The sequence below is a fragment of the Euprymna scolopes genome, chromosome 15, assembly GCF_053919585.1.
Source record: "Euprymna scolopes isolate OS-2025 chromosome 15, ASM5391958v1, whole genome shotgun sequence".
Lineage (NCBI taxonomy): Eukaryota > Metazoa > Mollusca > Cephalopoda > Sepiida > Sepiolidae > Euprymna > Euprymna scolopes.
This window is the reverse complement of record NC_136496.1, coordinates 82976936-83003948: the sequence shown is the minus strand read 5'-3', so window position 1 is coordinate 83003948 and position 27013 is coordinate 82976936.

The window sequence follows — 27013 nt, the reverse complement described above, 5'->3', positions numbered from 1 at the left end:
TTCCTTCATTCTTTTCACTTTGATTGCTGCAAGAGATTTCCTGTCAATCTGTTTGCCCCTCTTATAGCAAAATATATTGACCTTCTGTCCTATATAATGTTACCTTAACAAGGACAATTGTGGATTGACTGCTTACCGAATACTAATTATTTCCTTGGCAATTAACTTAGAAATCTCACTATTTTTTGAGTGGAGATAACTGTTTTCGAGCCAATAACTAAACTGGATGACTTGTAGTGAAGTTGGTGGTGCTATTTCATCCAAATGACAAAGTGGGCCAGCAAATATTGTGAACTACGGGTTAAAACTGAACGTCGTGCTTTTACTGACATTCTAATCAAAAAAGTAAAATAAATAAATGGATTATAACTGAAGTAAACTGTATTAGGCTATCTTCCAGTTTCATACGTACAGAAATAAGTGTTAGTTATAAGAAATAATGAAAAACTTTGTAGAGTTGAATTAGATGTATTGAAGAGAGAGGACAAAACCAAATCAAAGGCATAGTAGTGTTTAGTTTAGACAGTTTTAGCAGATTTAAGCTCCTCCTTCGATAACATGAATTTATCCATAAAGAGTTTCATTCTAACTGTAGCTATGCCATTTTAAACGAGTGTTTAGTGTTTAGAGTTTGAAAAACCAGTACTTGCGCATCTATGTTACTATGCTATTTTTAATAGTATTTTCAAGTTAAATTTAATTTTTATGAAATTTTTGTTTATTAACTTTTTAGGCGAAAGTACAGAATAGTTACAATACAACCTTCTTCCCATATTAAGAATGGTTTTCTAAATAACAAAGTTATTTTAGCACAATAACATTGATGCACAAATAACTAAAAACCTTTAAAGGGGTTTCATTATTTACTTGTATTAATCTTTGTGGGTTATTTAATTTTAAAACTATAATTTTAGAAGAAAAACAATGCTTAAAAACAATTAATCCCTAAATATAAAAGAAATTAAAATTTGACACTCATTTTCTGCAAAGTATTTTTTACAAAGTAGAAAAAATTTACGTAGTTATGTTTCGTAAAGAATGTGTAGAATAAAACTGTATGGACTATTTTTTTTTTGTTTTAATATAAAACTGGAGTATATTTTAATAAAACTTCCAAACAGAATTTGATGTGAAATATTAGGTTGGTGCAAAAATAATGCTTTTGACACTCAATATAACGGCAAAAAATACCATTATTTTTTCACCAACCTAATAGAAAAACAAATTAAAAAAGATAAAACAAATATGTTTAAATTCACTGCAGACACTTGAAATATAATAATATATATTTTAAACAAGTCTTTTTCGTTTTTCCTTTCGAAATAATTAAGCTGTAATAGTAATGTTTTCAAATTAAATAATAAACAAACGCTAATTTTCAATATCAACGATATTGCGACGGTGAAATCTAAAATGTTTCCACCCAAAAAAAGTTCCTGAAATGAAAAAGCGAACTTTGGTCATATTATTTAAAAAACATAATTTTGCCTTTACTGTTAATATTTATTTTACTAATTCATTATCCTCACTCATTTTATTTAAAAATGTAGTTTAAAACATAATTTAAATACTGATTCTATTTTCTTAACAGTACGGATTGTTTTGATTACGGGACGTTCTTGACAATTCACCGAAAAACTTCAATCGCTTCAATTTTTCAACTTTTAACGTCATTTCCTCAAGCAAAGATAACGATTTTGAGAAAAATATTTCGTGTAGGTCTTTTCTATGTCAAAACCCAACTATCATCACCATTGCCTCACCGGGGTTCCAAAATCGACCGTCCCTACAGTGTGGCAACAGTTCTCCTTGGACGTATTTGGCTCTTATACAGGTAGAGGATTGTATCGGCAGTAAGATGTCTACTAAAGCGGAAGAATATTCCAGCCACTTTTCGGCGATCTTGGCAACAGATTTTATGTATGTGTTCTATTTCAGGTGTCATTTGGTTCACAGTTTTATGGAGATAATTCATAGTCAGCAAAAAATTACGTTTTCTAGATTAAGATGTATTTAAATATTTTCAAGTAAATATTTAGTTAAAAAATATAATTTATTTTACCATGGCGGCTTAAATATTAATTTCCCCCACTCTTTATCTGTGCCTAAACCAAAACGTAGGTTCCATGAGCAAAACTTCTTTCTTAGAACTGCACGCCTGTGGAATTGTGTTCCGTTTTCCTGCTTTCCGGCTGACTACAATATGGTTGTGTTCAAGTCTAACATAAACAAGTTTTTGATGAGCCGTTCCATATAAGTTAACAAATTTATTGAATCTCCATTACTAACGGTTACTATATTGTCGAATTGACTACTGTACACTCTTTAACCCTTATCCTTGATAAGTGGTGATGCCTATATATATATATATATATATATATATATATATATATATATAAAGACAGATATTGAAGGAAAAAAAGTCGCAAAAGAGTACGAATAAGAAAATATATCCCGCATATAATTATACGAGATAAAAAGGGGAAACACCAGTATATTTCACATAGAAAATACCCACGAGAGAGTGTGGGCAGGAAACATACACACACAAACACACACGTACACACACACACACACACACACACACACACATATATATATATATATATATATATATATATATATATAAAATCATGCACATATACTTATATAATAATGGTATCTTCTCATGAGTCGTCTAAAAGATCCAATGTATTAATGACCCTCTTCTGCTGACAGGCAAAAGGCTTAATACCTGCGATAGAAACAGATTCGAGAATTTTCAAATGATTACGCGATCGGCCCTGGAACAAAATTGACAAATAAATCGTCCTTATATGCCGACCCACATTCTCGATTCTACAATAAATGTTGGCCAATTGCAGAATTTAGATTATTGCAGGTAGGGTTGAGGAGAATTTTATTTTTATATTTGTTTGTATTGCGAAAACCTGACGATACATGTTGCCCGATTTCTAAGTGGACCCTGGTTCGCCCCACATACACAACATCACTCTGGCATTGGAATTTTATATATAATATTGCTTTTGTGCGAGGCAAACTGTCAATTTTAAAAGAAGAAAATGCAGGTTTTGTACTTAAATGATACGGGGGAGAACAGAGAGAAACAATTATAAAAATCCTGTTTAAGTTGATTAATAAGAGGGACACATTTTTCTCCAACCCACGGCAATTTGATATACAGGACATTTAGAAGAGCCAAGAGTTATATCCTTGTTAAATTGACGAGGTTAATAATAGAGTGTTCACTACCGAAGTAGAGCAAGGTATATTTTCAGTTTTGTTTTTACATAAGCAGTAATGTGTTGCTACACAGTCATGAGCATGTTTCGGTCCGCAAGTTTTTAGTAACTAGAAACCTCTTCAGACAATCACGCGTATATGAAAGCGAAGCCAGTAATGAAAACCAAAGGTCATCTAACAATAAAAAAGCTGTTAGAAAAAAGGAAACAGAAGACGTAAGTTCCGTGTCTGGTATTCTATGTGTGTAGGCGTTGAGCACTTAAATAGCGGCGCACTTGCTATCAAATAAACCATTTAATCTTATTTAGATTACGTTTTTTTTTCTCTCTATTTCAAACCGAATAGGTGTTCGTATACATCTTTCTAGACTTACGGATATTATAAAGATAAAACAGTGTGCGAGTACAAATTGCAATCAATTCACTTAGAGATGGGTACAGTAAGGAATGTGAAGTTATTCTTATTTTATTTACATCTGTTTCTCTCCTCTTCTTTTTAGCTTTGCTATTGTTATCCTACTCATTTTATAAATTCTATCCATGAGAATTCTGGAAGCACATGCCATCAAATCAATAGAAATATAAGGAAACATCGCAAAAGTATAGGAGAAGAGTACCATCAACTTTTAGACATAAAGTTATTTAATAGAAACCTGATAAAGAGAATGAACACCAAAGGAGCTTTATCTTTATTGCATTTTAACCCATAAAAAGGCACAGTTCAATGATGTGGAGGGGGGGGGCTTCTATCTGGGACATAAATTGCAGGGATACTATGTCGGAAGTAAAATCGCAAGATATTTATATTTTTACCTTAAAAAGGGTGAGCATGTGAATAAGTAAGCCATCTCTTAATTTTGATTATGCGGTCTCGTTCCGAAAACGCATACATGTTTGAAGACTGAGTAGAAAGTACTCGTCAAGAATACGTTCTTGACACTCAGCCCCAAAGGTGCGGGCCGGGAACCGGTGCAGTACCTGTGGGACTGAGGTACGCCGCCTAGGTATCATTCAGGAGGTCCACACCCCCAGGCCTTGCAACTCGGTTTCCGTGTTGGGCAAGCTCATTGCTTGTCGCCTGAGGCGCCCCGACCGGGGAATGCCGACGGGGACACTCGGACAATTTTGGTCGAGGCAAGAGCGTCCTTCCTTTAGATGAGCTTGCCTATTCCCCACTTTCCGACCTTGTGTCACACTTTGCTGTGGTGAGCAGCAAAGATTATGAGTCAAAAATATTGCTGCTGCAGCAGCAGCAGCAAAACAACAACAACAACAACAATAATAATAATAATAATAATAATAATAATAATAATAATAATAATAATAATAATAATAATAAAGGGCGGCTATAACAGCAAGTCTTGAAAACCTGCATAGATTAAGCAATTTCTTTTTCTATTGTTGTCTCATAAAATAAATTACGCATGTCTCTAGTTTTCTACACTATAAACCGAGGAAGTAACAAAATTAAAGATCCCTCATGCATGGTGTGTTAATCACTCATTCAAAATCAGCTGGTTGCGCCACACACAAAAGGGGTTATTGGATATAAAATATGCACGCTTCCATAAATATAACAAAAGATTCGATACAACATTCGAGTCCAGTGAATGCAATTTTTTTTTAGAAATGTTAACCGTGAACACAAGTACGACGAAATGTTAGGTAATGTAAAACAAAACATATATTCTCGTTCGAATTCAAAGAAAAATAGATCAAAAGCCATAGATTTTTTAATGCTATTCACACTCATGATTAAAAAAATAAATTTTATCATTATTACTATTTTGGACTTGTCACGGTGTCATTCTAAATAAGTATCTTCGTGACAACGTATCATATTAGAATAAACACTGAATCCTTACATACTGCTCGGTAGCCTGCTGAGTCGAAACATTTCCTATTCAGAATGCGTCCCCAAAATAGATGTTGGCACATAAAGGGGAAAATGTACGCTATAAATGTAATTATATATATATATATATGTGTGTGTGTGTGTGTGTGTGTGTGTGTGTGTGTGTGTGTGTGTGTGTGTGTGTGTGGGTGGGTGGGTGTGGGTGTGGGTGTGTGTGTCTGAAGACAATAGGAGTTGGAAATAAATTCACAGAACTATATATTGGTGGATATAGATTGGTTTATTTATTCAATAAGGGAACACAATCGACTGTCTTCATATATAAGCTCCATTGATATTTGTTGAGCTTTGTAATGCCCATATATATATATATATATATATATATATATATATATATATATAGTCATCCACATACAGTACTGTTTCGCTGTTTCACAGCTCATCAGTGCGGCTATATATATATATATATATATATATATATATATATATATATATATATATATATATATATTCCATTAGTAATATTTATAATAGTGATTCACCTTTTGTTTCATCAGTAATAACAGTAAATATGATAATTATCTACTCTACCAACTTTTCCTAATTATTTACTTACTATATATCTATTATCATTAGGGCTATGACAACAGCATATTCTTTTCCTTGTTTAGATTCTCAGGTATATATTCATTGATATCTTATATGTTTATATGTAGAGTGATGTTGTCGTCGGTTGACTAATTGTGTCTGTGTCGGATATATTACTCGAGAGTCAAAACAATGAAAAGAATATGCTGTCGTGATAGCCCTATTTATCATAACCCTTTTCATTTATATAAAAGATCTTACCTTAAATCTATTAGATGTATCAATTCACCTTCTTAAACTGGACGTATCTTTGCTCTATGTATGACTACCACAGTGGTTGGTCACAACGTACTTTCTAACCGCTGTATGACTGCATTAGCACGTGCAGCTTATTTTACTGCTGTCACCGATTGACACTCATCTAACATACACCTTTTCGTTATTTTTCTCTTTCAGCTTCTCTTTCTAACCCCGTGGTATTTTCCCTTTCTCTTTCTTCCTCTCTTAACAAACTACCTTCTCGCTTCTTTTTAATTCAATTTAACTTTAATTTCTTTCTTTCTAGACCTTAATCTTTAACTATAATTCCGAAGTACATATAATCTGTATTTCTCTCCCTCACCCCTCTTCGACTCTTTTGCTTTTCCTTTTTTTCCTCCCCCCCCCCTCTTATCCAGCACTTCAAGTCTTGTAATTTTCATTTGTAATTGTTAGAATCTTTCATTTTCACTTGAATTATCTGTAGAGATAGGCACGTCCGTATTATTGTCCTGCCGATTGAAACCATTTGTAATTATTTGAGTAAATAAAAAAAAAACTGATGTTGAAATAAACACACACATACACACACATATATATATATATATTATAATTATCATTATTATTAGTTCATATATTCACATAACATATTATGAAGAAATCTAAGTACAGAATAAGTGTCTTATTCAACCATCTGCTTATCCTCTGTCTTATTCACTTAAAAAAATCATTCTATATTTTATCCTTTATAATTCATCCCCTCACATTTATTATCTTACCATTATGACTGGCAAAATTAAGGTTCTTATTCCGTAAGAAGTTCGTAAGAACTTTACTTTTGCTTCATGCCAGTCATGGCATATTTTCTCCCCTCAAAATTTGAAAAAGTCTTGAACCTTTTTAATTTTTGTATTTTAATTTTTCTTGCCTGATTGACTCAAATATGATTGAAACGGTGTGCACATCGTAGCAAGCTATGACTGTATTTACATAAAGAATAATAAAAAAATATGGCTTACTCTCTTTGATTGAGAACTATCGACAAAACTTGTTGAAATTCAATTATTTTTAATTCTTGGATATCATTCTAGCTGGAATATATATATATATATATATATATATATATATATATATATATATATATATATATATATTAAGTAATGTGATTTATAATTTAAAAATTTTAAAAAAAATTTTAAATTTAAAAATCAAATTTTAATTAAATTAAAAATCAGTTTCATAAGAAGGAACAACAACAAAATCAATTATCTGTACGATCATTTCGGAAATCCGTGCTTTTTATTGTGGTATACATGAAGTTATGTAGAACATATATATATATATATATATAAGTACAGAGTAGTGTGGTTTCAACGAGTGAACCATCTACATTTAAAGAAGAGCTACCAAAAGGTTTCCTTTTTTTGGAGAAATGCATTTATTATTTAATATTCTGCATTTTAAAGCTCAGTGTTTAGATTTCTATAACACGTCAAGCATGTCAATTTTTTGAGACGTATTAATTTCTAAAGAAAAAAATCTGAGTCCAATCTTTTTTATTTTTAAATGCTTACTCTCCGTGTCTGTATACGTGTTTGTTCCTTTTCTTTTCCTATGAGTCACCATCAGTACATCTTAGAGCATGCCACCTGTGTTTATTAATGTATGTTTATTATTTGACGAATGTTTTCTTATAGAATTAGGAGTGTCGAAATTAGTGATGTAATTTATGAGGGTTGTTTTTTTTTCATGATCTCACTTTTTAATGCATGTGTTGTTAAAATTGTTATTTTATGTCATAAATTGGTATAACTGCCAGCTGAGCATGGAAGACAGAAACTACGACTGTCACATTAGTACTGCGACTTCATAGAAATACCCAGATGGTCTACAGACGATGTGGGCCATAGCAAAACCGCGTGATTCGAAGAACAGCGCATATTGTTCATTATGAGCTGCTCTGGCACAGTATAGAGGCCTATTAGTGAAATTGGGGGGGGCAAAGCCATCCCATAATATGCGAACATGTGTGGGGTGATTTTGGCCACCACAGTTTTTGCGTAAACTTGAAAATTGGATATTTTATTCTGACAAGATATTTTATCTTTTAACCTTTAATTGTTTGTTAAAAATGATTTTATTCTTTATACAATGATTATGTCTGTTTTCGGCCAGTAAAATGGCAAGATCATATCGGCCAGTTTTAGGGAGACGCTACAACTCAACTCCACCTGAAGTTTTTGAGAAAGCTGTTGCAGACTTACAAGATGGCAAGAGTCAGAGAAAGGGGTGCAAAGGCTATGAAATACCAAGATCATCTTCCTGAAAGTGTCATCTATTGACAGACTGCCTAGAGTACCCGGTGGTCAGTCAGGCCCATTAAAAATAAATCAATTGCTGAATATTTAGTCGTGTTGTCAGATTAGGGGTTCCCTTTTGATACAATTTACCTAAGAATAACAGTTAAACGGTTCCTTGACAAGCAGGGTAAGGCTGTCGGACGTTTCAATGATAACCTTCCTGGTGACGACTGGTGTTACAGTTTTATGAGACTGAATCAAAAATCAAAAATCGTTTTTCTCAAAATACTTAATGGAAGAGATCAGACCTCAGCGGAGAAACTGTGCTAACATATTTTGACAATCTAAATGTCACTCTAGAATGAATTCCACCAGCTACCATCATCAAATATGATGAAACATATCACTGATGATTCTGGAAGGAAAACCTTATCTTCAAGAGGTATCCAAAAAGAATTGTAAACAGTACAGAAAGTCTTACAAGTCTTATGCTAGCAGGAGCAGCAACATGACAAACACTGCAATTTTATGTTTTCTACAAAGCAAAATATCTCTGGTAAACATGAACGGAAGGCGAGCTAGACAAGGTCCGCCAAAATCGTTTCACATCTTGATGGTTCGACCACCTCACTTTCAAAGATTGGTTTGATTCTATGCTATAGGAAATTACAAGGAAAAAAGGTCCTCACTAGTGAAAAATTCTAATCGCACTTCGGTGTAGATATTATAAGGCAAATTATTTTCCAAAAAAATATTGATAAATATTAAACTTTAAAACGAAAGATATTATACTTTAAATAAGAACTATTTTATTTCAACGCAATCGGACGTGCCTTATACACTAAAAAATGTAATTGGCATTTTGTTGCACTTTTTATCGAATTAATCACTTTAAAAATAATTCACATTTGGTTACAACCGAGTGTTTTACTAAAAGATAGTGCTGGGGTTTTCCGAATATAGCCTTCCCCCAAACACTGGGATTATATTCGGAAAACTCCGGTGATTAGTGCATTTAATGCATGTTTTTATTAATTTCTAGTTAAGGCGGATTTCGAATTAGGGATAACTACCATAGGGATTTGATTTCTTTAAGTTTTAATCTCTTACATCTCTTCCCGATCTCACTTGATTAATCCCTAAATGTTTTTGTGTTGTAGAAAGAAATGTTATTTTTGCTATATCAGCTGTGATGTTATACGTATTTAATTAATTATGCTGTACAAAAAATTGTTATTTCTGTTATATTAGCTGTCATAATATTATATATGTATTTAACTGTGCTCTACAAATAAATTTTATTTTTGTTATATAAGATATAATATTATTATCTGTATTTACAAATAAATTTTATTTTGTGTATATTAGCAGTAATGTTATTATATATATTTAATTAATTATTCTGTCCAAATAAATTTCATTTTTTCTATAGTAGCTGTGAGGTTATACGTATTTAATTAATTATGCTGTACAAATAATTGTTATTTCTGTTATATTAACTGTCATAATATTATATATGTATTTAATTATGCTGTACAAATAAATTTTATTTTTGTTATATAAGATATAATATTATTATATGTATTTACAAACAAATTTTATTTTGTGTATATTAGCAGTAATGTTATTATATATATTTAATTAATTATTCTGTACAAATAAATTTCATTTTTGCTATATTAGCTGTGATATTATTATATTTCCATTAAATCTTTAAATTATAAAAAATGTAAAATGTTTATGTTATGTAATACATGTATCTTATGTACGATTTTATCTGCAATTTATTTCATTTATTTCTATTAATTATTATTTTGTATTTAATCAATTATTGTATTAATTTATTCATATTTGACATAATTGAAGTTTAATATTTGATTTTTATTAAGTAAAACATATTTTTTTCATAAATATTATATTAAAAACACAATAATCTTCTTTTATAATGGCAAAATTTATTAATGATTTACTAATTTTGGATTTTTCTGAGCATTTATATTTTTCGATCGGTGTATTGTTCTTTTTAAATTAAAATAATTTAAGATTAATTCACTAAATAATAGGTTTTTTTGTACAAAATTCATTTCCACAATTTGAAAGATGCATTGCTTTAATTGGATAATTTTACATTTTTCTCTAATGTTTGATATTCAATTCAATTTGGATCTTTTGTAAAATTAAAATCTATATAATAATTATTTTTGTAATGGCAATATTTTTAAATATCAACAATCTGAAAAAGTGCTACAAAATACCAATTGCATTTTTCTTTATGCATAAGGCACGTCTGATTGAGTTGAAATCAATTATTTTTAATTTAAATTTTAGTATCTTCCTTTTTAAAGTTTAATATTCAGCAATATTTTTCGATAAAATAATTTTCCGGTTACGCATTTTGTTGAATATTTTTCTATTCAGGCAAAAATTTTTCAAAGAAAATACCTAATATTTTAAATTATATTTACCAACAATATTAACATCAACAACATATATATATAATGATCTCTCTCTCTCTCTCTCTCTCTCTCTCTATATATATATATATATATATATATATATACTTATATATATGTATATATGTGTATATATATGTACTTATATATGTGTATATATATGTATATATATATATCAATTAATAAAACATGCTAACAGTGATATAAAAATGATCAGTAAATGCAATATTTTCAAAACTATATAAATTTTCAAGTTATAATGATCCATACCAGTGCCATTTTTCGCCTTCAGTGATGATTTTTACCTCTATACCACGCTGTGGTGATGGAGGATTTTTTAGAGGGAAGCACACGAATAAATTTTTGCTAGTTAAATTGTATATATGGACTGATTTTGTAAATAATGCCAACACTATTGAACATTTAAGAAGAAAAATTGACATCATTACTTCTTACAACGTAAGTATAATCTTCACAATCAGCTCCATACAAAGTAAGTATAATAGCGGCTTTTAATTAGAAATTCGAATCAAAAATGTTTTTGTTTGTTTTTGTATTTAAATTCATATTTTCAGCATTAATATACCGAGAAGTGTAATTTTCAAATATTTTTTTCGAACACACAAATATCTTAATTCAGTGGGAAAAGTTCTAACAGCTATTCCAAGTGGTCAGTAGTTTGTCGATATTCGTTATAATATCTGAGCACTGAATAGTCAGTTTTGAGCAGACTTCTTAATTACAGGCGACTATCAGTAGGATGGAGTTCAATAGCCATTTTAAGTGTATTGTTATCAATCATATTTCAGTGTTTTACTTTCTTCAAAATTAATTAATTGTGTGGCACTGTCAGATCAATTCTTTATAAAACATTCCTAAAATCCAATGGCATCCGCTTGTTGGCCATATTAAAAATACCTCCAATCGATTCTCGTTGGTCAACAACACTGTGACTGCCAGGGACAAGCAATCTTTTTATTGCTGAAATGGCAAATTAATGTTTCAAGTGATTTTAATGATGTCAATCAACAAAAGAGAGGGGGTGAATTGTCTGGACAATGCTGTTAGCAAAATAATCCTTTTTTTCTATTGATCAATTTCAGGTCCAAATTATTTTGAATTCTCAATTTTAACAGTTTTCTATTGGAAGCATTATAATTTTGCTTCAAACCATGGTCAATAATAGTTATTTTTCGTTTATACCTCTGTTTGTATAATGATAAACTGGGAGTTTTGAAAGAGTAGGAGGATGTGGTGGCAAATTAACTATGTTTCTTTCCGAAAAATGTTATGAACCAAAATTGCAAAAACATTTTTTTATGAAAGATTGATATTAGATACATAAAATAACATAAAGAGTATTATTATCACTATTCCAAAAGAATTTCTTAAATATTTGGTGAATAAATTTAAAATGTGTTTTTATATATAGTATACCTGAAGCGTAATTACAGAATAGTAGTCATCGTAAGTGAAAATTAGCTCCGACAAAAGATTTTGTTGAGTCTCGCAGTTCCTAGTTCCGGCTTATTTCTCTCCGTTTTGATGCTTCGGATAACGGAAAATATTCATTATGACAACCACCTGCTTTTCCCTACCTGATTAACAAATAATAAATAGGGACAGTTTTGAATGAAGTCATCTCACCAGAACGATTTCTCCGATTCCAGGTGAACAGGCTTTGGAAATGTGTTAATCGTTATGTGAATTGGTTTTACGAAAAGTATTGACCTCATCTATCATTTACTAGATAAATCCCTTTTTCCCCAGCAGATCTCGGTTGCGCACACAGATTTCAATCTACAGGTAGACATTTGTACAAAAAAAAGAAAAGAACAAAGCATTCATGGACAAAGCAAAAACCATATAAAAGAGAATTGAAAGTGTTACCTATTCGACCACTAGGAGATGGATAGTTTCCGTATGCATTCGAAATACACTTTTTCCCCGAGATGACACCACGCTTTATAATAGGCATGAGGGGAAGACGAATATACACATATCCAAGGCAATGTTAGAAGCCCTAGAAAATTACGTTCAGTCTGCAATAGAATGGGGCGATAAATGGGGCATACATTTAATGCTACAAATATTAAGCTTCTTTCCTTTAACAACTAACAAAATCCCTTTCAGACCAACGATCGGACACCCATATTTTAAACTTCACTGCCTAATATTCACAGGCGACATTAATTGGAACAAATACATTAAGAACATTGCCAAGGCTTTTGAAAAGAATGCAACCTCCCAATAACGTGCTAGAATATTACTCATACCAGAGAGCATCCTCTAGGTTTAGAAAGATAAAATTCGTCCATGCATGGAGTATTGCTGCCACATCTGGGCTGGTGAATGTATCCCTAGTCTCTCACTCTTAGATAGGGTTCAAAAAAGAGTTTCAACTCTAATAGGTCTGCCACCGTCGGCAAAGCTCTAATCGCTGTCCCATCGCTGCTATGCCCCATATCTGCGCCTGTTTTACAAGTATTTTAATCGAAGGTGCTCTTGTAACGTTGTGACCTTTTGGGCTGTGATCATAGCATAGTATCTGTATTAACTGTGGCAAGCAGGGCCAAGGGTCAAAACATTATTATTATTATTATTATTATTATTATTATTATTATTATTATTATTATTATTGATTTGAGCGACGGCGGGTTGTTGGATCAATTATTATAATTAGAAAAATAAACAATTAGATTCGGAAAAATCATTGACATATAATACAATACTATGCCAAAAGGAATATGAAAATAGAAAATAGATGTAAAAATAATTTTTGGTTCGCATAAACAAATAACTAGATTGGGGTTACATCAGCTGCTTGTCTGAGACAAGTAATGAAACACGTGATGAAATGTAGATTTTGAGAGATTCTAGGCAGTTGTTAACTGGACATCAGAGAGAACGAACGTCACAAAAAGGGGAGTTGGTCTTCATGACGCAGGGATCGGCGTTATTTTAGACAGCCAAGATGTAAAATCGTGTAATCTCTGAAAATGCCGGCCGGATCATGAAAATAAATGTTCGTAAATAATTCAGGTATATGTTGTGTTATTTACATCTGTAAAAAAGAACTGTTTGTCTACAACTGTTTCGATGCGTCCACGGCCACGTCTATCGTTTCCTTGTAAACTGTTGCATAAATGTTAAAATGTGCACCCTAGACGATCAACTAAATGATACGACGTATATACATACAAGCATTTACACGTATACGAATATACAGATAAAATATAAAACCCACTATTCAACATGTACGTTGTTATATTCATATTCATACAAACAACGTTACATAAGCCTTTTTAAAGCCCAATAATATAATACAGTGATGAACTTATAGCAATTGAAGCCCTCGACGTAAATACTCTTGACTAACCCGAAAAGCAACAATTTATCACTCATTTTCGGTGAGGTTCCTGATGCCAGGAAGCTTTCTACTACAATAGTTTCGTTCTTATGACTGCTAGACATTGAAATTTCTTTCGTGTTTTCTGCATCTCTTACTGTGTACCAACTTGCGTAAGTTTAAATGTAATGTGAACAAGCATCTCGCTGCTCAACTCCACAAACGGTTCCCGATTTAACACAATCCAAAATATGCAACAAGTCGCAATGTGCATTGTTTGGGGTGTAAAGGACAAAAAAGAAAAAGTTTCCTCATAATTATTTTATATGAAGACAAGGTTTGGATAAAAAGAAAAAAAGAAATCGAAGAATACCAATTCTATCAAATAAAATTGATTCTTTTTCATCCTTTCTGCTTCTTAATATATCTTTTCCTCTCTCTCTCTCTCTCTCTCTCTCTCTCTCTCTCTCTCTCTCTCTCTCTCTCTCTCAGAAACTGACAAACTGACTAAGAATTATAATGTCAAAATAATAAAATAATAATATTAATAATATTAAGCAAATAAATGTATACATATATAAATGCATATATATATGTGTGTGTGTGTGCGTGTGTTTGTATGTATATATATATGTATGTACACACACACACACACGCACACACACACACACATATATATATATATATATATATATATATATATATATATATATATATATATATATATATATATATACAGAGAGAGGAAGGGACAGAGAGATAGAGGAAAATGTTTTTGAGTCATCTACATGCTCGCAAGAAGAACATTGTAATATTGTGGAGATAAACTTCTGTACAGAATTGTAGATCGTACACATTGCCACTTGTTTTACGTTAATTTCATGTAGCACTTGTACTCTCTACACAAATAAACCGACAGGCATCAGACTTTATCTCTTTATTGTATAGATCATCTGATGCATAATGGCCTTCAAATATTAAAAGGTTTTTTTTTCCTTGAACTGCTAGCCTTTAGAATTCTCTTACTATACCTTTCTTTCTCAATTGTACCTAAATTCAGAAGATAAAGTGCAAAGTGAACAGACATCTTATTCTTCAATTCCTTACTTAGTGTATGCCTATAGGAATGGTCTTTAATTCACAGTTACCCTTTTATACGGCTCGGTGGCAATTTGTCTTGTACGAGGTGAATATAAATAAAAGATGATAAATATTTAAAAATTACATTTGAATATACATATATTTCATTTTTTTTTTGGTAATCACTCGTTCTTAGACAAGGTCCAAAAAAGAGTTACAAATCTAATGAAATATTATATCTCTGTACTTGTCTTACGAGTATGTTAATTGGATGTGTACTGATTAATTCATAGCACGCTTCAGATGTACGATGTCTTTTTTGAGATAAGAATTTGTTGCTAAGATGACATATTCAATACAGCACCGAAATAGAGGATTGGCATTGCCTGCTGTTATGCTTATAACCGATCTCTAGATAGTTAGAGATTTCTTTCGGTCGTGTTGCTCTACATAATACAGTGATGTGTTTGGTTGAAAGCGGTGTCCGCAACTGTAATAAGATCATTTAGTTTGGCGAATATAATGAATGGTTTTGATTTAAATTCTATGGTCTGAGGTTGTAGTCAGATATGGAAAATGACTGCATTTTGCAGAATCTTATGTTAATTCTTAGTCTGAATACGAGGATTAGATTCTCTTGCGGTTATCTGGAAGCTCATGATAGATGCTTGTAGGTTATACCAGTTTAAATCGTTCGCAAAGCAAGCAGATGTGTGCTTCTCAGTTCATTTCAGTCAGTTCATCTGGCAAATCAGTAACAAAACCGGGTCAGGAGAGATTCTGGAGGCACTCCACCGCATGCTCTTGCCTCCACGAAAAGGCAACTTCTCACCTAGACAGAAGCTATGTTGGTGAAGGAAAGAGACGATAGATTTTATCATTAAAGGGTGATTTTTTTTATGTATAGAGATTTCGAAGGAGATTGCCAATGATTAACGGATTCAAACATTGAGGTAATATCCAAGAGAAAAAAAAACGCAGAGGAAAAAGAAACGATTTAAAGAAAAGAGAAAGAAAAAGAAAAGAGAAAGAGAGAGGATAAGAGTACAAATAATAATAATAATAATATTAATAATAATAACAATAATAATAATAATAATATAATAAAATCATTTGTAATAAAAGTATTAATAATAAAAGCATTAATAATAAAATCCTTAAACATAAAAATAAAATAAAAATAATGCTAGAAAAATTACAGCACTAAAAGCTTTAAAAATTACCTTGATAAAAACTTTAAGATTTGTATATGAATTAAAAAGTAAAAACAAAAAAGAGGAGGGTTATGTTTGGCTTTTGCTTGACTGTTTGAAAAGTAAGAGTGTTTTGTTATTTCATACCTTTCTAATGTGTACGTCACTTGCCTTTTCTATATTTTTGGAGTTTTGCTTCTCCCAGATGATTCTTTGGTATTCCTTAGCCAATTGCTTAGGGGTTATATTTGGTTCCTTTCCAAATCTGTTGAGTTCAGCGTCTTTGGCCCATACTAAGCCGTGGATGAAAATCTGAACCTTAAAGTTGTCGGCCGTCAATGAGGATAGTCCGAAGTCGTCACAGTGTCCATTTACGACTGAAGCAAATGTGGTTGACGTTCATCCATCTTTTATGAAATAACCTAATTTTTAGACAGTATAATTCCATCAAAGATTTCAGTCTTGTCGAAGGACAATTCGCTCGTCCGTTTATGGATGATATAGTCCACGAACTTATGTTCCGCAGCTCGCAATTTTTGTAATATAATACGAACCTTCATCTGCTCGCTCAATGACTTACAATCAATCTTGAATACGTCACCAAATCTTCGAAAATAGGCTTTAAAAGTCCACTCCTCTTCAGGACGATATTGAAATGTTTCTAATGCTGACCAGACCGCGGTTTGGGAAAACACATTCTGGTCTGACTCATTGCCGTCTTTCTTCGCTATTACTTTAGTTAGTAATTCCATTTTTTTTTTTTTTTTTGCCTTTGTTTCCAGTAATTTTTTCGCTAATTGCCTTCTCTTTTCTTTCTTTTCTTCTCTTTTTTCATTTATTTTTCTTCTTTTTTTCTGTAATTCTAAAGTCATAGTCTGCTGTGAAATTATCATTTCAACTAGTTTCCTTGAAATCTCTTCGATTTTGAAAAATAGACTCACAAGACAAATCTGGGTCTAAGAAAAGCTAAATAGAAAAACCGCGACTTTACGGACAAAATATGCCAAATTTATATTAACGAAAAAAAAAGCCACGTACATGTAGTTTTAACATAAAAACTGTTCACTTTTCCACAGAGAACAAAAGACAATTGAGAATATATTTTTATTTCTCTCAAGAAGAAAAAAATACGAAGAATTTGTAGCCTAGAAGAATTTGGAATAATAAAACGGATTGAAATCTATTTATGTAACAAAAAATCCAGTCGAGAATGAATCATATTAATTTATAGATCAATATGTAATATATGCAAAAATAACAACATTACAAAAAATAACACCATTAAAAGGAGAGAAACAAATAAATACCGAAAGCGTGTAAGACAGTGGTGAATAAAAACATATTTTAGCTATAGGTTAAAAATAAATGGTATGAAAATGCAATAAAGATTGTGCAGTATGAAGTTTAGTAGATTTTGAAAATTTCTGTAATTAGGTGTCGTACCATAAAATATACGTGTAAGTGGTACAAGAACGAGATTAGAGTATTTTAGTGATAGGTGAAGGAAGTAGGTGGCTTAGGAGGTGAGATATAAAATGTCTACAATAGTTTGATGTCTCTTGTTTTTTTTGTTTTAATTATTTATTGAAGAGTATATCACTGTCCTTAAACTTCGTGATAAACAGCTTTTTATTCAGGTAAACAAAGGAGGGGGTATTTAATGATTGACAGGTTTTCTTCTTTTTTTTTTAAATTCCAGTTATAAAATTATGTAAGATTATTTCTTATTATTTCTCTGTAATATAAGGCCAGTGATATCATATCGCTACTACCTGGATTGATGAAGGAACATTAATGGACAGTATGCCTATTTTTTTAAGTATTGCTTCTTTAACCGATTTAGAATTTACTGATGGTGAAATCGCTTTGTGCTTTAATGTGTGAGGGGACATTCATATTTATTAATACAACTACAAGCATCTAAAACCAAGCTTCTCTCTTTACATCATCACATTCTCATCCACATCTGACATCAATTGAAATAAATGGCTCTCGTCTTCAGAAGGCCTCAAGTTTTGACAAGCTTCTGGGCTTGACCGTTACTCCTGATCTTAAATGGAACACGTACATCAAATCTGTTGCCAAGGCCGTTGGAAAAATAGTGGGATCTTTCTATCAATCCAGTAAATATCTCACTGTTGATGCAATTCTCTATCTATATAAGAGCCAGGTACGTCCAAGGATGGAATACTGTTGCCACATTTGGGCAGGAGCTGCTAGAAAAGACTTGTCCTGCCTTGATAGAGTTCAAAATAGACTTCGTAGCCTCGTATGAGATGTCCTTTTCTCTTCCCTGCAACCTCTATCTCACAGAAGAGATGTTGCGAGTTTGTCTCTGATGTATCGTTATTTTCATGGAAAGTGTTCGACTGAGCTTCAGTCTATGGTCCCCCCTCGCCGAACTTTCACAAGAAACACTCGTCTAGCTGAAAACACTATCACTAATTTCCCCCACTCTTTATCTGTGCCTAAACCTAAACGTAGATTCCATGAGAAAAGCTTCTTTCTTAGAACTGCACGCCTGTGGAATTGTCTTCCGTTTTCCTGCTTTCCGACTGACTACAATATGGTTGTCTTCAAGTCTAACGTAAACAAGTTCTTGATAAGCCGTTCCATATAAGTTAACAAATTTACCGAATTTTCATTACTAATGATTACTATATTGTTCAATTTCTACTGTACAGTCTTTAACCCTTATCCTTGAGTGGCCTCTTGGCCTTGATAATGTGGTGATGCCTGTGTAAAAAAAGTTATTTTTGCTTTGATTACATTCTGTGTTATTACTGAAGATTTTAGGTTTCTTTTATTATTTTTCTAAGTTATTACTGCAGCTATAGCTTAATGGCACAGTGTTTTTATTAAAATCTTGTGAAGTATATTGCTAAGTGGAAATGTAACTTAATGAAATTTACATTTTTTTTTTACTTAGTTTAGTTTTAACCATTTGGTTGAAGTCGGTGTAAAAATATTTTATTCCTTTTACGTTCTTTTCTGGATCTGTTCGTATTCGGTGTAAGTTCAATTTATTCAACTTGAGACATTTTATAATCGTTGTTTATAAGAGCTTTTTTATAAAAGTTCTTACGGTGTTAATTAATTTTTGGTTGAGTAGTTAAAACTAATTCTTCTGCTGATAGATTTTGCGGATGTGTTTGATTATCGATTTTGGGTGTGTGAGAGTGTAAATACATAGGTAGGGTTCATATTATTTATACAATGTTCATATTTTACTATATATATTATATATATATATATATATTATATGTATATATCTATATATTTTACTATATATATATATATATATATATATATATATGTGTGTGCGTGTGTGTGTGTATATACAGAAACATGCATGTATATTCTATGATGCATGTAACTTAGGATTAGACACGGTTCATCCTGTTATCCATCCTGATCAACGCATTCTTTATTTTCGATACTTTGTTAATATATTGTAATCCGTTATGTTCGTCAAACATGCGGTCTTTATTTTACTTTAATAAACACGTGGCCTGAATAATTGCCAATTTTATTTTGTGTTATAAATTATATTAGTTGAAACGCGAATATATATATATAATTTCACTATTACATTAAAATACACTTAGCTCTTTAGACTATTATTCTAATCTCCTTTAAATTTATATATATATATATATATATATATATATATATATATATATATATATATATATATATATACTAATATAAGAATAATGCGTGTGTATATATATACTAATATAAAAATAATGTGGGTGTATACATATACTAATATAAAAATAATGTGCATATATATATATATATATATATATATATATATATATATATATATATATATATGAATTATATATATATAATCTGATTGTGAAAGTTCTCACGCGTTTAGAAGATAAATCCTCCAGGATGAGAGCCACATTTCAAATGCAATAACAAAGTGGCAGAAAAGTTAAACTGGATTATAACCAAAAAAATATATATAGGATGGTTGGTAAGCAATAAACAGAATAAAATAAATAAAGACTGAAAGTGCTGAGATAACAAAAAAGAGAAAGAACGCCGATGCCCAAAGCAATGGCGGGCGTTCCACTCAGGGAAACAATTCCCATAATTCCGATTAGTTTATCTACCGCATATTTGTTGTTTTTTTTTTTGTTTGTTTTTTTTCTTTTAAGAATAATGGAATTAACAAACAATTTATCTAGAAATATAGAAATATAGACGGGTGAATCTCTTCTAGCCACGCTCCAACCTCCGTTTCATAGCTCCTGAAAATAGACATGCTTACTTTATAGATAACCTATATAACCATATCTTAAGGCATGTTATTCGTATTATTTGGATTCCTCGGCCTACTGTTCTCATCTTGAGTGTTATTTTCACAATGCTTCGGTCGATGCAACCTCTGACCTTCTTCGGGTGTATCTTGTCGAACTTAGAAATCTTTATGCCAAACTCGGAAATCTACATAGAATTTCAAATCTTTGCGAACCCGTGTCGTAGTTGATAAGGCACTTGGTAATTTTGTACAGTCACACTCTTGTGGAAGTTGAAGGGTTAATCCTCTGTGCGGGCGATCCTCAAACTGCAAATGTTAATTACTTAGTACTTACGGAACAAGAATATGCTATTTTTAAATAGAGTTCTGTTTGAAATTCGCTGGAGATTTTTGATTGCCACAGCAGATTCATGAGTTCGGCAACATACCCCTTAAAAAGGTTGAGGGCTGCGTCAATCGAACCGTTGCTAAAATAACATTCAAGATGAGAACAGCAGTCCGAAGAATTACAAATAACACGAATAACTAATCCATATATGACAAATTCAAAAACGTAAGACATTTCATATTCAGTTACATTTAAATAAAATGGGATTTTCCGTTGATAATGATTTGTTATTTATCCGAAGCTGTCAAGATGAAGGAGTATTACTGTACCTCTTATTCAAAAATCAGATTTTGTCGACCCGTCGACTAAAACATTACAATCGCAAGGTATGATATTTGAAGTATATGTTGCTGACAATTGTTACAGTAAATTATAACAGGAGAAAGACAGAAAAATATTTATTGCTTTTGAACAAATCAAATCGATACAATTTTAGACTAAATAAATAATAAAATATATTCATTTTATGACTTTGGCACTTGTATAGTTTAATAAAACATTTTAAAAAACTGAGAATATCGAAAAAAATTTCAAATTGTACGTACCTATTTTGGAATGAAGTTCTCCGAAAAAAAATTCACTTAATTCATCAAGTAGTTTTTGTTTTACAGCGAAAAAACAGTGTGTTATGATACGGAGCGAAAGGTTCGATTTTTAGGAAGAAAAGCTAGTATTAAATATGGGGAGGGAGTGTCGGCGCTTTAAACTGAGTTATCTCTCCGTGGCGTTTCTAAAATCGAAACAAAAATTTTAACAATTCCAACATGTCTGCCTTCAACGTGCTGTCATAAAAAAACGTGTTTTTCCGCTGTAAATAAAACAAAAAAAAAACTACTTAGTCAAATTCAGTGAAATTTTTTTTCAGAAATCTTCAGTTCAAAACGAATACGGACAATATAACATTTTTTCGATATTTTCATTTTTTAATGTCTTGATTAAAGTGTACAAATATCATGTATTTAAAGAATTATTAATTGGCAATTAAAATCATTTATTAAAAACTAACGTCTATATTAATAAGTTCTAAATTATATTATAAACTAGCAGGACTCGTGTATCGGCGTTACCTGAAAATTTGGACAACCGAATACGTATTCCGGCAGTGTTAACACAGAAAAACTGAAACATGTCTATCATGAGTGAGGTTTGTTGCTGACATCGCTGATTCTGTAGAAGCAGAAGCACATGGTCAAGAACTTTCTAATAACCAGAGCTATATGCAGCTCCAGTTTCAGTTTTAGTGCCGGTCCTAGTTCAAGATCCTGCTCCAAAGTTAGCGGAATTCCCGAGAAGAGCAGGAGACGGATGAGGGCCAGCGGGTGGCAGAGTGTAGGAAGATGAAACAGTTTCCACCACAGAAACAACACTCACTAGCAGTATGACAAGCAAAGGACATCATACTGGGTAGAACAATAACTCCTATGATGAAGAGGGAAGTTGTAACGAGGAGAATTCGTGTATGGCCTTTATACTTCAATCCCAGCAGATGAAAAAAAAACGAAAAGCAGGGATAAGGTGCAAGGCGAAGGGAAAGAATAACCATTCCTCTATAGAGCTCACATCTTCCCTTGTGCCACCAAAACGTATATCTACCTCTATCCCGAAAACAAAACAAAAAAAACAACAACTATCTCCCGAAAGGAAAATCCCGCCCCGTAAACCCACAAATACAACAACACCAGTCACCAGACTGTAAACATTAAAAAAAAACAAAAAAACATCGAAACCAAAACCTACACAACCACCCGCACATACAAAACCAACACATAATAAATAAATGATTACAGTGAGAAAAGCCTACGACCTTTAAATTAGGAAGAGACATTTATAAGATTAACCCCTTAACAGTCGGTACGGCACAATCTTACTACTGAAAAAGGAACTTCTGACAAAACCTCCTTCATTGAAAACTTTCTGAGATTTAAATTAGCTGCAGAAGGGGCATAGTGGGAATGAATAGTATAAGTATTGAATTTGTAATAATAAATACGAAATCTGCATGAATTAAAATATCATATTTAAGTATTTTACGACCAGGCCACGTCGGGCGGTCTGCTAGTATTACTAGAAGAATGTGTGTCAATAAATTAATAAGAAAAATGCTCTATTTGGAGAATTTATTTTATATTTCTCTTCGGACGAGTAAGATTACTTCTCTAAATATGAAATTTTCGTCGAAAATTATGTCTTCCTATGAAGATAATAAGCGAAATACTAAACCTTTTGTCTGGAGTTTTTATTCCAATGTTGATCAAAATCCTTTCCGCCATTTTGATTTTAGAAAATGTCGAAATATTTAAGACTTAAATATTTAAGGCTTAAGAGTAAAAAATTGAAATTTGGGGTATTTTATAAAATTGTTGTCTAATGGGTTAAATTCTATGCAAATCTGAAATATATTAAAAATCAGAGCCTGTGCTCATATGTTGCTTTCTAGTAATCATTTGGGCATACTATAAGGAACCTAAAAGTTAATGAAATATTTATTGATATTTACTATTTAGTTAAAAGTAACTGTATCTACCCGGCATTGCCAGGTAAAACAAACATATCGCCGGGCGGAAGGTTTAATCACATACAATTTAAGATACACCAAATATCCTAAGTTGTTACAATTTTCCTGAAACTTGACCAAATTTTGCATTTGTTTGAAGCATAACACAGTCATCTCCATCTATGAAATTAAAACAATGAAATAAAATGTTATAGATTAAGTGTAATAACTCATAAGTTAAATAAATACTGCCTTCCTTTTTTAAACGCAGCTTATGTTGGTTATGCTAACAATTAAAAATAAAATAAATTAAATGTAAACTAAATTAAAAATAAATTAAATAAATAAACTTTATCTAATATTTTCTAAAAAAAACAAAACAATTCTATTAGTAATTTCCATTAAAAAATTTAGAACTAATTAATAAAACTGATTTTATTTAATGTAATATTAGATAGATAACCTCTTAAATGCTGATTACCTTTGAATAAATAGCATATATATATATATATATATATATATATATATATATATATATATATATATAAACCATCCACGAATAAAAAATATATAAAAGTTCGTTTCCAATATTAAAATCTATTTATGAAAAAGTGCACTTTTGTATGTATTAAGTAAAGTGCATTTTGTATATATTAAGTAAATTCTGAACAAACTAACAAATAAACAGACGTGAAGTAAAGTGAACTTTTGTATATATTAAGTAAATTCTGAACAAACAAACAAATAAACAGACAGGAATACGACTTTCTTACGATTTCACAGGAACTGAAGATATCTTAATTTTCATGGCGGTTTTCCGTTTCATTCTTATCCGATTTGCATGGGATTAAATAAAAAATAAATACAGAAAACATGATAATATACGTCTAGCAGCCGTCTTTCAAAATTAATTATTACCAATTTATTTATTTAGAAGTAAATCCTGTAAATATAAATTTATATAAGAAATTCGAAACTTTATGTAATTAGAAGCTTGGTCTTATTGAATAAATACGGACAAGATGGGTATATAATATATACCGCATAAGAGATTCTTAGATTGGAATACCACTGCAAGCAGCAAAGGTACTTGCTTATTACATGAGGTAAGAAAAGTCCTTTTTAATTAGGAAAGAAGAAGAGACTATTACAGGAAAATAGAGAAATATCGCTTAGAAAAATACATTTTTCTTATGGAAATGGAAACTTATCGAATATCCCATAAGAGAACGATGGCAAATCTGATAAAGTCGATGCTTGAAAAAACGCGAGAAAACTTAAAATATTGCTCTCAGCAATTCTTGCAAATTTCAATTTGCATAATCTAATTTTCTTGAATTCTTCAGTGTATTAAATAAAGGATTGGCTATTAAGTTTTCTCCAACCCTCTCTTTTCTCTCAATACGCATATATAACCATACTTATATATATGTATATATATATATATATATATATATATATATATATATATATATATATATATATATATATATATATATAATAAACATGCAAGATAGCTTATTCTCTACATTTTTCCTACTGTCTCTCTCTCTGTCTCTGTTTGTCTGTCTGTCTTTCTTTCTGTCTCTCTCTCCGTCTCTCTTTCTTTGAATAAAAATATATGACTATACTTTAATACGTATATACGTATATATACATAACTCTCTCGCTCTTTCGCCGTATGGCTCTAGCTCTCTCTATGTGCTTTATATATATATATATATATATATATAATTATATATATATATATATATATATATATATATACATACACATATATATTTTACTATGGAATTTTAAATTTTAGTTCAAGCCATTATCGACGCACAAGTAGTAGGGTTACGTGTATAAATTAGTAGTAGATTCTTCGTTATGACAGAAGCGCGTTCGAAATTAACATTTCTATTTAGAGAACGATTGAAGCATGATACTTGACTTTTGCCTTTTAAACTTTAATTCAAGCTATTATATAAAAAATAATTTCATAAATCGGCGGTACGTTCACTACAGTGCAATGCAGATTATAATGTATTGTAGACTAAAACACTATAGGGAGTCATGCGAAACCCCCATACAAGTGCACCATGATTGGTACTTTATTAGAGCAGACAATCAGTCGATGTGATTGAAAAAATTTGCGATTTCGATGACTATAAAATGCGGGCATATTAAACATTTATTTATAAACATTTTATCTCGGGCAACGTCGGATTTTCCTTGTAATGAAAGCTTTTTTAAAGGAAATGAATATGTATCCGCATGTGTAAATATAGACAGACTAAAAGTAATCAGGCAATAATTAATAAAGGAAGAAGAACTGTTTGATTTACATAGAATTGTTCTTTGTTCAATTAAACATTGACAAAGATTTGTAAACGAAACGCAATAATACTAAATTACGTTTTTATGGTTTGTTTTTAACTTATTAACTCTTTTTCTATCTATAAACACGCACCTCTCTTTTACTTCTCTCTCCGTCTCTCTATCTCTATCTCTCTCTTTATATATATATATATATATATATATATATATACATACATACATATATAAAGTGTAAATGGTAATTAAAAACTGAAGAAAGTGCTCAATACTGTTGTAGAGCAAATGTGCGTTTTATTTTTTATTACCGTATCTTTCTGTTAAGTTACATTATTGTTTCAGCTACCCGGCCGTTTTTTTTTTTGCCGTCTGTAGCTTCCTCAGACTTTTACAGAAATGTTCGTTATTATGGGATGAAAGAGTGAAAAAGTGAATGAGGTCGGGGGTGCGAGGAGGGCGGAAGAAAGAGAGGAAGGGAACAAGGGGGAAAGGTGGGAGGGGGCGCGTGGTATGTCGGTAATGGTTTAGTTTTGGAGTTTAAGAAACTTGTGGGAGAGGGTCTGGGAAGTTAATTTCTGGTGTGGCTGAGGGCATAGGGATACATAGAGGGGGAGGGGAATATGTGGGGGTAGGAGGAGGGGGGTTACTTTAAAATTCGAGTCTTAATGTTAAAGTTTTTTGCGTCTCGTTGGTGAGATGATTTCTTGGTAAGTATGTCTTGACCTGTTGGGTGTTCGCTTATGTTTGGAGGCGGGGAGGACTATGATTCGGTTTATTTATTTAGTTTTTATTTTGTTGTTAATTGTTTGGAGAGGTTTAGCTAGCGGCCGCGGGCACGAGTACACACATGCGCACGTACACACATATATACTTAAAGAAACGGTCACATGTACACATATATCCCCGCCCTGGCGTGCAAATATATGCACATATGTGCGCCTGCATGCATAGACACCCGCGTTGCTCCCGCTTACGTCAAATATTCTGGGCGGGGATATATGTGTACATGTAACCGTTTATTTAAGTATATATGTGTGTACGTGCGCATGCGTGTACTCGTGCCCGCGGCTGCTAGCTAACCCTCTCCAAACAATTAACAACAAAATAAAAACTAAATAAATAAACCGAATCATAGCCCCCCCCCCGCCTCCAAACATAAGCGAACACCCAACAGGTCACAGGTTTCCGTATTGAAACTTGAAAGTGACGTCTGAGAAA